The following is a 10,813-nucleotide window of genomic DNA, read 5'->3' on the forward strand; positions in this document are numbered from 1 at the left end:
AGAAGCCCAGGGGTCTCTGTTTAACAACCGCCCTAAGGATTAGAAAAGTGTGTTGTGGGACTGGCAATGTCACTCAGTTGGTAGTGTGCTTGTCTGGTACAAACGAAAGCCTGAGTTCAGGCTCCACACTGCATAAACCAGGCATGGTGTAGGCGCCCTGTAATCCCAGTACTTGACAGGTAGAGACCAGGAGCTCAGAAGTTCGAATCCAAGTTCATCCTCAGCTACATAGTAAGCCCAAGCCTTGTCTGTCCAAAAAAAAAAAAAAAAAAAGGTGTGTTGTAGACAAATCTACCTATTTTAATATTCTTTCCTATGCTGGTCATGTGCCCTGGGGAAAGATGAGTTTCTGTTCAGTTTGCTCACTGTGATCACTGTGTCCACAGTGGAACTCAAGAAAGGAGGCGAAGCTATGTCTAGCTGTTAACATTCCGTCACGGAAGTGGGGAGGCAGCTCACTTGCTGCAGGACAGAGAGTCTATTCCTCAGTGGTGTGGGCCCTGGCAAGTTGTTCTTGCTCAAGTAAACAAGCCCTGGTCACCCTCATGTAGGCACCTTGATTAAATACAGTGGGCCACCGTCAACCAAAGACATGAAATAGAGGGGAGTTAGTGGGAAGAAATATCATAGGAGGGAGGAGCAAGGGGGAAAGAGAGGATGGCGGGGGTGATGATCAAAGTACTGTGTGTGTGTGTGTGCACACGTGTGCCTGTGTGTGTGTGTGTGTGTGTGTGTGTGTGTGTGTGTGTGTGTGTGTGATTATGAAAGGATAAACAATTTTAGTGGGTTAAAAAAGAAAAATCAAAGAATAAAATATAATGGAAGAAAAGAAAGAAGGTAGGGAAAGGAGAGAGGGAGGGGGAAGGAAAAGGAAGGGGAAGGAAAGGGGAAGGGAGGAAGGGGGAGGGAGGGAGGGGGAGGGGGAGGGGGGAAGGAGGAAGTTGGTTTCTGGTTTTTAACTCCTCTTTCCAATTGACAGATGAAGTATATGTATTTACCACAGACAACATAACGTTTGGAAGTGCATGGACACAGTGACGAGATTAAGCCAGCGTCACCTCACACGGTTTTCATTTTTATGGTGGGAACTACAGTCACCATATTGTATAAGTCTTTTCAACTCCTCTGTTTAGCTTTTATCATGGGATGGAAAATCATCCCACACCTCTGAGCTAGATTCCAAACTGCCATCCTCCTGTGAGTTTGCAGTAGCCTGCGTTGGTAAATGAAGGCTGCCTCCAAGTTACAGGAGACAGACATGAACGCTAACAGGCGTGAGGATGTAGAGTGTTCCCACCCTACAGAAGTCGAAGAACAGCTGTACTGTTTAGACAAAGTTCCCACACTCATCTGCACTGGCGCAGATTTTGTTTTGTTTGGAGATGGACGATGAGGAAGTCACAGTTTACAGTGCATTTTCTTTAAAGATTTACTATTATCACTTTTATGCCTTATATGGCCTGCCCTGCCCACGTCCTCTGACCATGGAGGACTCTGGTGAATTAGAGACGTTCACTTAGGCTGGGGTCACACAACCAGCTAAAGGAACAGGGACAGTTTATGAGCACATGGCACATGCTCTGTGACTCGTGGTGAACCAGGGCTGGAGGGTTTGATCACTCCCCTGGACCCAAATACTGTGATGTCATGACAAGAAAAAAAAACATGACATTATAGGCCTACTCACTCACACGTTTCTTCCAGCTGTCCCTGGATTTCCTGGAAGGGAAGTAGGAACATGGGAAATGTGACTGCATCCCACCTTGTTTTACAGTCTACTGTTTTTAGCTAATCATAAAACACAAACATTATTTGTATCAATGCAGAACCAGATGATATTTTGAAATGTATGTACCTCGTGTCCTAATCTCATCTCTGTTGTGTGACAAATGCCCTGAGAAAAGCAATGTGAGGGAGGAAGGGCTTATTGGGTTTATAATTCTGGGTTACAATCCACCACATTTCAGAAAGAAGTCAGGGCAGGCTCACAAGCAGCCAGTCACATCCCACCCACAGTCAAGAGGAGCCAGAGACGAATGCACCCACACTGCCTGTTGAGTGTCACTTGGCTTTCTCCTGTCCTGTATAGTTCAAGACCCCTTCGTGGTCCAGGAAATGGAGCTGTGCACAGTAGCCTGGATTTCCCTGCATCAATTAACAATCAAGGCCCTCTCCTACAGGCATGCATGCCCACAGGTCAAGCTGATCTAGGCAGTCCCTCATTCAGGCTCCCCCTAGGTGCTCTAAGTGGTAGCAAGTAGACATTGAAAACCATGTTTAATGTTTAAATCAGCTGAGCACGTTTCTCTCTTTACTTGTCATTTCTGTGGTAAAAGCCATTTTACTCCTTTCTTCCAGCTCTCTGAAATGCCAGCTACATCATCTTCTGGAGTCACACCAAGACCTCTGCCTCCCATGTAACTGTGAGTTAGTACCCATCCAACAACCTCTCCCTCGCCTTCCCTCCAATTCTCCCCAGTTCCTGGTGACCACCAGTCCACTTTTGGTGTCCGTGAAAGCAGCCTCTTGAGATTCCACAAGTCACATCACGTTAGACAAACCTGTATTATTCTTTGTTTGGGTTTTTCCCACTTAATCATGATCTCTTCCATCCAGATTACAAGATCTTTTTCATAACTGAACAGTATTCAGATACACACACACACACACACACACACACACACACGCGCGCGCGCGCACACACGCACACTCTACAGATGTTAATCAGTTGATGGACACTTGGATATTTTCCATTTCTTTGCTCTATTCATCATTAGATGATGATGCAGGCAGTTGTATTTTATATAGATCTGTAAGAAAATTACTTTGATATATGTTCTTAATATTTTTTTTAAATCAATAAGGTTTTCTAAACTTTCTTGACTCCTAGAGCCTGAGATAGAGAAAAGGGGAAAATGCTTTTTTTTTTTTTACTTGCCCTCATGACTACATGACGGGCCTTCATCATGGCCAAAATCAAGTTCACAGCACAAAGTGTAGCATTCTTGTCTCTGTGACTGCACACTGGCTCTGAATGTGCACACGGGAAAGCTGGAGTGATGGGGATCTTCCAACAAGAAATGTAGGAAAGGGGAAAAGAAGAGAGAGAGAAAAGAGGAAGAAAGGAGACAAGGAGGGAGGGAGGGGACGAGGAAGAAAATGGAAGGGAAAGGAAAAGAGGAAGAACAAAATGAAGGAATGGAAAGAAGGAAGGCTACAATATCTGTAATAAGAAAAACCCATTTCCTGCTGTGAAAATTACACATCCCCACTTAACACAGAAAGTCACATTGAGCAGGCACCAGCCCAGAGGCCGTCTACGGTCTTAGACCTTTGCGGTAGCCAGTGAGCACAGTGGGTCAGTTCTTACTTTGTCGACATGAACACCCACTAGCAAAGGCTGAAGGTTAATTTTTCTCTCTGACAAATTCTGGTGTGTGGAGCATTCTAATGCTGTGAACAAATGTCTGTGCAGCCCTGAGGATGCACCAACAGCACCAAAAATCAACTCCACACAAGTCCAACTTGGCGAGCCAATGAATGGATCAGGCTTAGGAGTAGGAGAAACGGTGAGGGTGGCTCATGGGTTCATGCTGTGAAAGCAGCTTCTTGAGATTCCACAATGTGGTTGATTCCAAAACAGCTTGCCTTCAAAGTCCCCACCCTGTAATGAGTCTTTCTCTGCCCCACCAGCCAGCTCCCAAATAACGAGGCGGAGACTTATTATTGATTATGAAAGCTCAGCCTGTAGCTTAGGCTTATCTCACTAGCTCTTATAACAAATTAGCCCATTTATATTAATCTATGTTTTGCCTCATGGCTTTTTACCTCTCTTTCAGTTGTACCTTGTGTTTCCTCTTTGTGTCCTCATCATCTATCTGTCTTGTGCCTCACCAATTTCTCTTTCAGAAGTCCCACCTATACCTTCTGCCTAGCTATTGGCTGTTCAGCTTTTTATTAGACCAATCACAGTGGCATATCTTTACATAGTGTAATCAAATATCTCACAACACTACCCCATCACCATGAACACTATACAGGAGTTACATGGATGGGATTCCACTTCAGTCCACCTTGGACCTCCTCTGTCTTCTAGCATCTTCCAAGGTCCATCAGGGCTTGGGAAGAAATAGTTGGACTCCCAGGAATCATTCCTATGATCCTTCCCTTCCCTCCACTAGGAAGTGTCAAAGCGCCCCTCACTGTCACTCAAGGCCCAGTCATCACTGATTACTCCCCCTCCCCCGTCACTCAAGACCCAGTCATTACTGCATCAGATCAGCCTGTAGGCAAGCCTGTGAGGTATTTTCTTGATTGGTGATTGATGTGGGTGGTACCATCCTTGGGCTGATGGTCCTGGGAGGAATAAGAAATCCAACTCACAATCCATGGGGAGCAACCCAGTAAGCAGCACTCCTGGTCTCTGTTTGAGTTCCTGACTCCAGGTTCCTGCCTTGAGGTTCTGCCCTGACTTCCCATCATGATGGACTGTGATCAGGACACATAAGTCAAAATAAACCCTTTCCTTCCCAACTTACTTTTGGTCATAGTGTTTTATCAAAGCAGTAGAGGCCCTAACTGAGACACTTGGCAAGGACAAATGTGGTCCAAGATGGTGAAAGAGCATCCAACTGTGTCTTGGGCTTGGGCTGAGAAACATTTTTCTTCATGCACATTCTCTTAAATCAGGCAAGATAAAGTAAGCGGGGGGGGGGGGGGACAAGAAAAGAGGGAGAAAGGAGAGAGAGTTCCAACATGTTCCAAGAAGGGCTGTGTGAGTGCTATAAGAGACCAGGCTGCTTTCTTGATGTTTCTTGATGATGCCTTAAAACATGAACCTGTGGCAAGCCTCTTGTTCACCGCAGTGATGAGTGCATAATTCACTAAGCACATCAAATAAGGTTTCTCTTCTGAAAGCCACAAAGGAAGAGAATTGGTAGAAAACTATTGAAGGGACTTAAAACTGAGTTAGAAATATTCAAACTTGCTGTACACCATTAAATGACAAAAATGGAAATGATAATTTTTCAGTACATTTTAAAAATTGAGGTGTTATTTCAAAATATTTTGCTAATGAGAATAATAATGGTATTCAATCATCAATGAATATTTGTTGAGGACCAGCTATGTGCAAGGTGCAATCCACGGCTGGAGAGGGTAGTGAGAAAGACAGAGTCCTTCCCCTCCTGTAAGGAGCATGCATTTTTGCACAGGAAGATAGTGACCATGTGCAACCCTCAAGTGGTCAAAGATGAGTTCAAACATACATGAGTACCAAGATAATAAATACAGTCATGGAAGGTAGGGGATGGATGTCAATGTGGGAGGTTGGGGGTTGTTAGTATGATCAAGGAAGAGCTCCCTGAGCTGAGACAAGAGAAAAGTAGGAAGATATGTCATGAAGCAAAGCAAAGAAGACTCAGGCAGTGATCACAGGCAACAGGGGCCTAGACAGTGAGCAGTCATGAGCAGAATATATTTTTGTTTGGAAGGAGTCTGGTGGAAGATCCACCTCAACTCCCCTCCCCATCTCTTTCCCTAAACTTGCCCCTTCAAAGCCCACCAAACACAGCTCTTCCCCAAAACCACTCCTTCAAAGCTGGCCAAACACAGCTCCTCCCCCAGAGAGGCTCAAGACCACTTCCACAGGGTATATAAGCAATATCCCAGAAAACAGACACATGGTTCTTCTGGTCTCTCATCCCCATATCCTCTCTGTGGGACCAGGAAATCACCCAGGAGCACTTTACCTATTAAACCTGGGCTTTTCCTGATTTGGTCTGATTCAGTTTGTTGTGACGGTGGTGTAGCTTTTTATTTCTGTTTAAGTTAGGGTTTGGGAGCACTTTGCAGTTAGTAGTTCCCCATCTGTGCCACATCCCAAGACCTGGGGATCCCTGAAATCATAGAGACCCAAGTCTTCTGCCTGCTGTGTAACCCCCTTCAGGGACATCCCTGAGACACGGACAAGGCAAAGGAAGAGAGGAACGTGGTCTTCCTGAGTTTAGTAATGAAGTAAAAGGGTTTCTCTTCCTTACTGAGAACTTTAACCTTTTCAATTAAACTGAGCACTTCACAACCTTTCTTTGGTTTTTTCAGTTCCCAGTTAATTACTGTGCTTTGAGCCATTATTAAGTAAATAAAGGTCACTTGAATACAACACTTATATTGCTGAGATAAAACAGTCTACTGTGGAGCAAGCTTGCTAAGACACCAGATGTTCTCAAGGAAGGTGGAACACTTCATCCTCCAGGGAAGTTTGGTAATCTTAGGAAATGAACAACTCAAGGACTTCAGGAAGTCCCTGAAACTGGCTAGATGCACTAGGTTCTTCCCACCTCAAGCAAATATGAGCAGTGAGGACTGCTACGAGACAATCTTAAATAAACCAAACTGCCTGGAAGGAGCTCAGACAAACTGAACTGCTTGAAATAGACACCCTCCACCTTTTTGAGCTAGCTGCAGATTGTACAGTGCACCCCAGGTTTCCAGCTTTTGTTGGCTGCCACTAATGGTGGGGTGGGCTTTGGTGACGCAGCTGTCTTTGAGTCATTTCTGCTCCTATAAGTAGCCTCTCACCCACACTCCTGTAAGTAATCCCAGTGAAACTCACTTGCAACATGAATTGCTAAACAGTCTTATTAATAAAAACCCAGAGCCAGATATTGGGGTAAAAGCTGAAGGATCAGAGAGGCAGAGCAGCATACCACTAGTTCTTATCCCTATTAAATTCTCCACCAAAAAGAGAATGAGCTCCTTTCTCTACCCTGCCTTATTACTTCCTCTCTCCACCCAGCTCTATCACTTCTTGTCTGTCTGTATAGACCTCCAGACCTCTATGGTTAACTAGTGGCTAGCTACTCCTTCTGATTTTCAGGCAAGCTTTAATTGTTAGAGCATCAATAAAATATCACTACATTTCCCTTTTTGTCTAATATAAAAAAGGTTATAACTATATAAGAAAAACTATATACAATAAGTACAGGCAATAAATACATCAGCAATGTCTAGTCAATTTGCATTTGACAAATTCAGAGAAAATACTTCATTATCTATCTGATCTGTGTGAATACAAAGGATTGTATCTAATTCATCTTCTACCAACCAAAAACTATCTTTTGATATCTTTCAAACTTATACACTTTACATCTCTTTAGTGGGTTTCTTTTCTGAATTTCTTAACAAAGAATACTATAACTATCTAATCTTCAACTCCCTCAGAAACCCAAGAAGGAAATAATATTAACTGAGTAAACAGGAAGTGCAAACAAGTGACTTCCAAAAAATGTGAGAAATGACAGAAACATCTGGCTGCCTGGACAGTCACCCAAGGTTCCTCTGCAACGTTGGGGCATCCATCTTCAGCCTACAGGCTTAGCATACCTGACAGACTTTTCTGTAAAGCAGGATTTTCTAAAGGGCCTTCCTACCTTGTCTTGGCAAAGATTGGCAGTCCTTTCTTCTGTGTCTTACTTGTCCATTTTGGATAGTATACTGTCAGCAGTCAATACAAGGGCATTTTCTTGCCCAGTGGCTTTTGCCACAAAGAAAGTGAACTCCATATGCAGTTTCTTCAGTTCCCATCATCTTCTCTGAAGCATATTGGGGTTGCCAAGAGTGGACATGTCTCACTGTTATAAAAAAAGAAAAAAATCTGTAATTAAAACATCTTAAATGCCATGTTCTGTAGATCTCTGAAGTGTTTGAAGATGACCTGTCTATCTAAAATATACTTCTGTTTAACCTTGAAAACATACCTAATATGACTACAAGTTTGATTGTAATAACTACTAACCTGCATTTCTTTATTATCCTAAATAGTTGGTAAATTTCAAGGACTAGCAATTCGCATTACATTGTTAAATAAAGTGTATGGTGGTATTTTACTTGTACTGAAATGTGATTTTAATTGTATGTTAATAAATAAAGTTGCCCAGGGGTCAGAGCTATTAGAGCCATAGCAAGAGCGTGGCGGTGGTGGTGCACGCTTTTAATCCCAGCACTTGGTAGACAGAGCTAGGTAGATTTCTGTGTGTAAAAGGATGCAGCCAGCATTGGAGACACATGCCTTTAATCTCAATACCAACCATAGAAGACCTGGAAGTCTCTACAGACAGGCAATGAGGAGGCAGTCATGTGTTTGGGTTTACAACCAATGAGATGGCAGAACAGCTAGACTATATAAAGACATACACACAGGAAGTAGGTCCTTTTCGGAGAGCTCTCTTGGCTGAAGCAGGAAGGGTAAGGCTCTTAGTTCTGACCACTTGGTTTTCTTCTCTGAATCGGCTCTGTGTTTCTTATTTAATAAGATGGTTGGTTACATCTACATTTGGCACCCAACGTGACAAGAATCCATTAAAAACTGCTTAACTTGGCTTGGCGGCAGGTCCGTTTTCACGCCTGGGCGGCCGGCTCCCTAGCCTGGGCGCCTGGCTCCCTAGCCCGGGCCCAGATCCGCTTGGCCTCAGGCCGGACTAACCTTGAGCTACTTGCTTAAAACCGGTGCTACAGACAATTCAGGCCTGCCCTGCCAAACAGGGCCCCTGCCTGTAAAGCCAACACACGTGGTTGGAGCTTAAGGAAGCCAGAGCCAAGCCTTGACTGGGCTCAAGCGGGAACACGTGGCTGGATTCAAGCTCTTAGGCAGAACTTGTGGCTACGCTTGCGCTCTCTCTCTCTCTCTCTCTCTCTCTCTCTCTCTCTCTCTCTCTCTCTCTCTCTCTCTGGATTCACACCTCAGACACTAGGAGGCTGTTTTGAAATTACCTCAGATTTCTACTGTTCTACGCAGACTTGGTAAGTCACTTAACATAACAGATATTTTAAAGGAAACTTTTTTTTTTTTTGGTTTTTTTCGAGACAGGGTTTCTCTGTGTAGTTTTGTGCCTTTCCTGGAACTTGCTTTGGAGACCAGGCTGGCCTCGAACTCACAGAGATCTGCCTGTCTCTGCCTCCCAAGTGCTGGGATTAAAGGCGTGCGCCACCACCACCTGGTGGTAAAGGAAACTATTTAAAAGAGAAATTTTTTCCACAAAAAAAAAATTGGGTTTTCTGTGTTCATTGGAAGAAAATTGGGCTTTGTTTGCAATTTTAGACAGTCTGACAATGGAACAACTATATGAGAAGATTAATGTTGATTGAATTATGCAGTTTATTACTATGCTTATCCTCATTTTACTATTTAAAAAGATAGTCAATTTAAGTGCCAGGATGACAGCTTTAGAAAAACTTGTTAAACCTGTAAAAATTCAGACAGAAGAAATTAACAGTGAAGTTGCTTCAAGATTGGATCATAAGTTTACAGAAAGAAAGCCTGTTTTCACACAGTCACCCTTAATTTGTCCAGTAACCATACAGCAGTTGCCTAATCAAATGACTACACAAAATATTTGGGCTCCAATTGAAATGTTAGATTTACGAAGATTTAAGGAGGCAATAGTATCTTATGGCATGCATTCCCCATATGTACAGCAAATGTTAAACTCTTGGTCAACATATAATAGGATTGTACCACAGGACTGGCAGGAGCTGGCACAAGCTGTTCTTGAACCCAGTCAAAGGCTTCAGTGGCTAACTTGGTTCAAGGATGAACCTAAAAACATTGAAAAACAATGGAGGGATAAAGGAATACAAGTCTGCCAGGATCAGCTTATTGGAGAAGGTCAATATGCTTCAGCACAAACACAATGTTTATATGATGTCCAAACCCTAATTTTATGTCGAACAGCAGCCTTGAATGCATGGGACAGAGTTGAGAAACCAGGAAAAAACTGAGTCATTTACAAAGGTTATACAAGGCCCAAAAGAATCTTTCACAGATTTTTTACAAAGACTGGCTTCAGCAGTAAAGAGAATGGTCCCAGATTCAGAAGCTAGTCAGATAATAATTGAATCTTTGGCCTTTGAGAATGCAAATGCAGCATGCAAAAGAATAATCAGGCCGTTAAAGGCAAGATCTGCACCTTGGAAGATTGGATTAGAGACACGGTTAATGTTGAAGCTCATGAGCATGATGATATGTGGGTAGGAGAAGCAATTTCAAAAGGTTTGAGGAATGTTAGATGTTTTGGATGTGGAAAGCAAGGACATTTGAAAAGGGTCTGTAAACAGGTCATTCCTAGAAACAATGTTTCTTCAAGGAACAATGGCAACAGAATGCCCCTTCCTTCTGGAGTATGCAGAAGGTGTGGTAAGGGAAAACACTGGACCAACGAATGTAGATCAACAAGGGACAGACAGGGTAATCCTTTGCCTCAGTCTTCGGGAAACTCCCAGAGGGGCCTCATGCAGGCCCCAAAGGCAATTCCAGTTCAAACCTTCCTGCAGTCATAGAGGAAACTCTTACTCAGAGCAATTAAATAACCAAATGCCTATTGGAATAAATCATGCTGGTCAGGATGATGAAACAGAGAGAATAGGAAATTCAGGAGAAAACAAAAAGAAAAATTTTTGGCAAACTTCTATTAATGAACAAAGACCAAAATTAACAATAAAAATAAATGGTGTTTTGTTGTCTGGTCTGGTAGACACAGGTGCGGATGTTACCATAATTGCACCAGAATTTTGGCATCCAACTTGGCCTCTTCAGGAGGTAAATGTTCAACTGTTAGGAATTGGGACATTATCTCAGGTGAAATAGAGTGCAAGATGGCTCAAATGTATAGGTCCAGAAGGACAGAGAGGAAAATTAAAACCATATGTGGCTAACATAGCTATGAACCTGTGGGGTCGAGACTTGTTGCAACAATGGAATACTCAGATTAACATCCCTCCAATCTCAGAAACAAATCATAAACTAGCACATGTTTCT

The 10,813-nt window shown here is 43.1% G+C and overlaps 1 long non-coding RNA gene across 1 annotated transcript; it reads right to left on the bottom strand.

Annotated features, from left to right (window-relative positions):
- Positions 1 to 1,683: 1,683 nt before the first annotated feature.
- LOC128099110 (uncharacterized) lies at positions 1,684 to 7,922 on the bottom strand. Its single transcript, XR_008214432.1, has 3 exons — positions 7,431 to 7,922; positions 4,539 to 4,679; positions 1,684 to 1,719 (listed from the first exon to the last, which is right to left on the bottom strand). It is a non-coding gene; the product is annotated as an uncharacterized LOC128099110 (long non-coding RNA).
- Between the last annotated feature and the right edge of the window lie 2,891 nt (positions 7,923 to 10,813).

This window comes from Peromyscus californicus, unplaced genomic scaffold, assembly GCF_007827085.1.
Source record: "Peromyscus californicus insignis strain IS unplaced genomic scaffold, ASM782708v3 Scaffold_6__1_contigs__length_162567912, whole genome shotgun sequence".
In the NCBI taxonomy this organism is placed as follows: domain Eukaryota; kingdom Metazoa; phylum Chordata; class Mammalia; order Rodentia; family Cricetidae; genus Peromyscus; species Peromyscus californicus.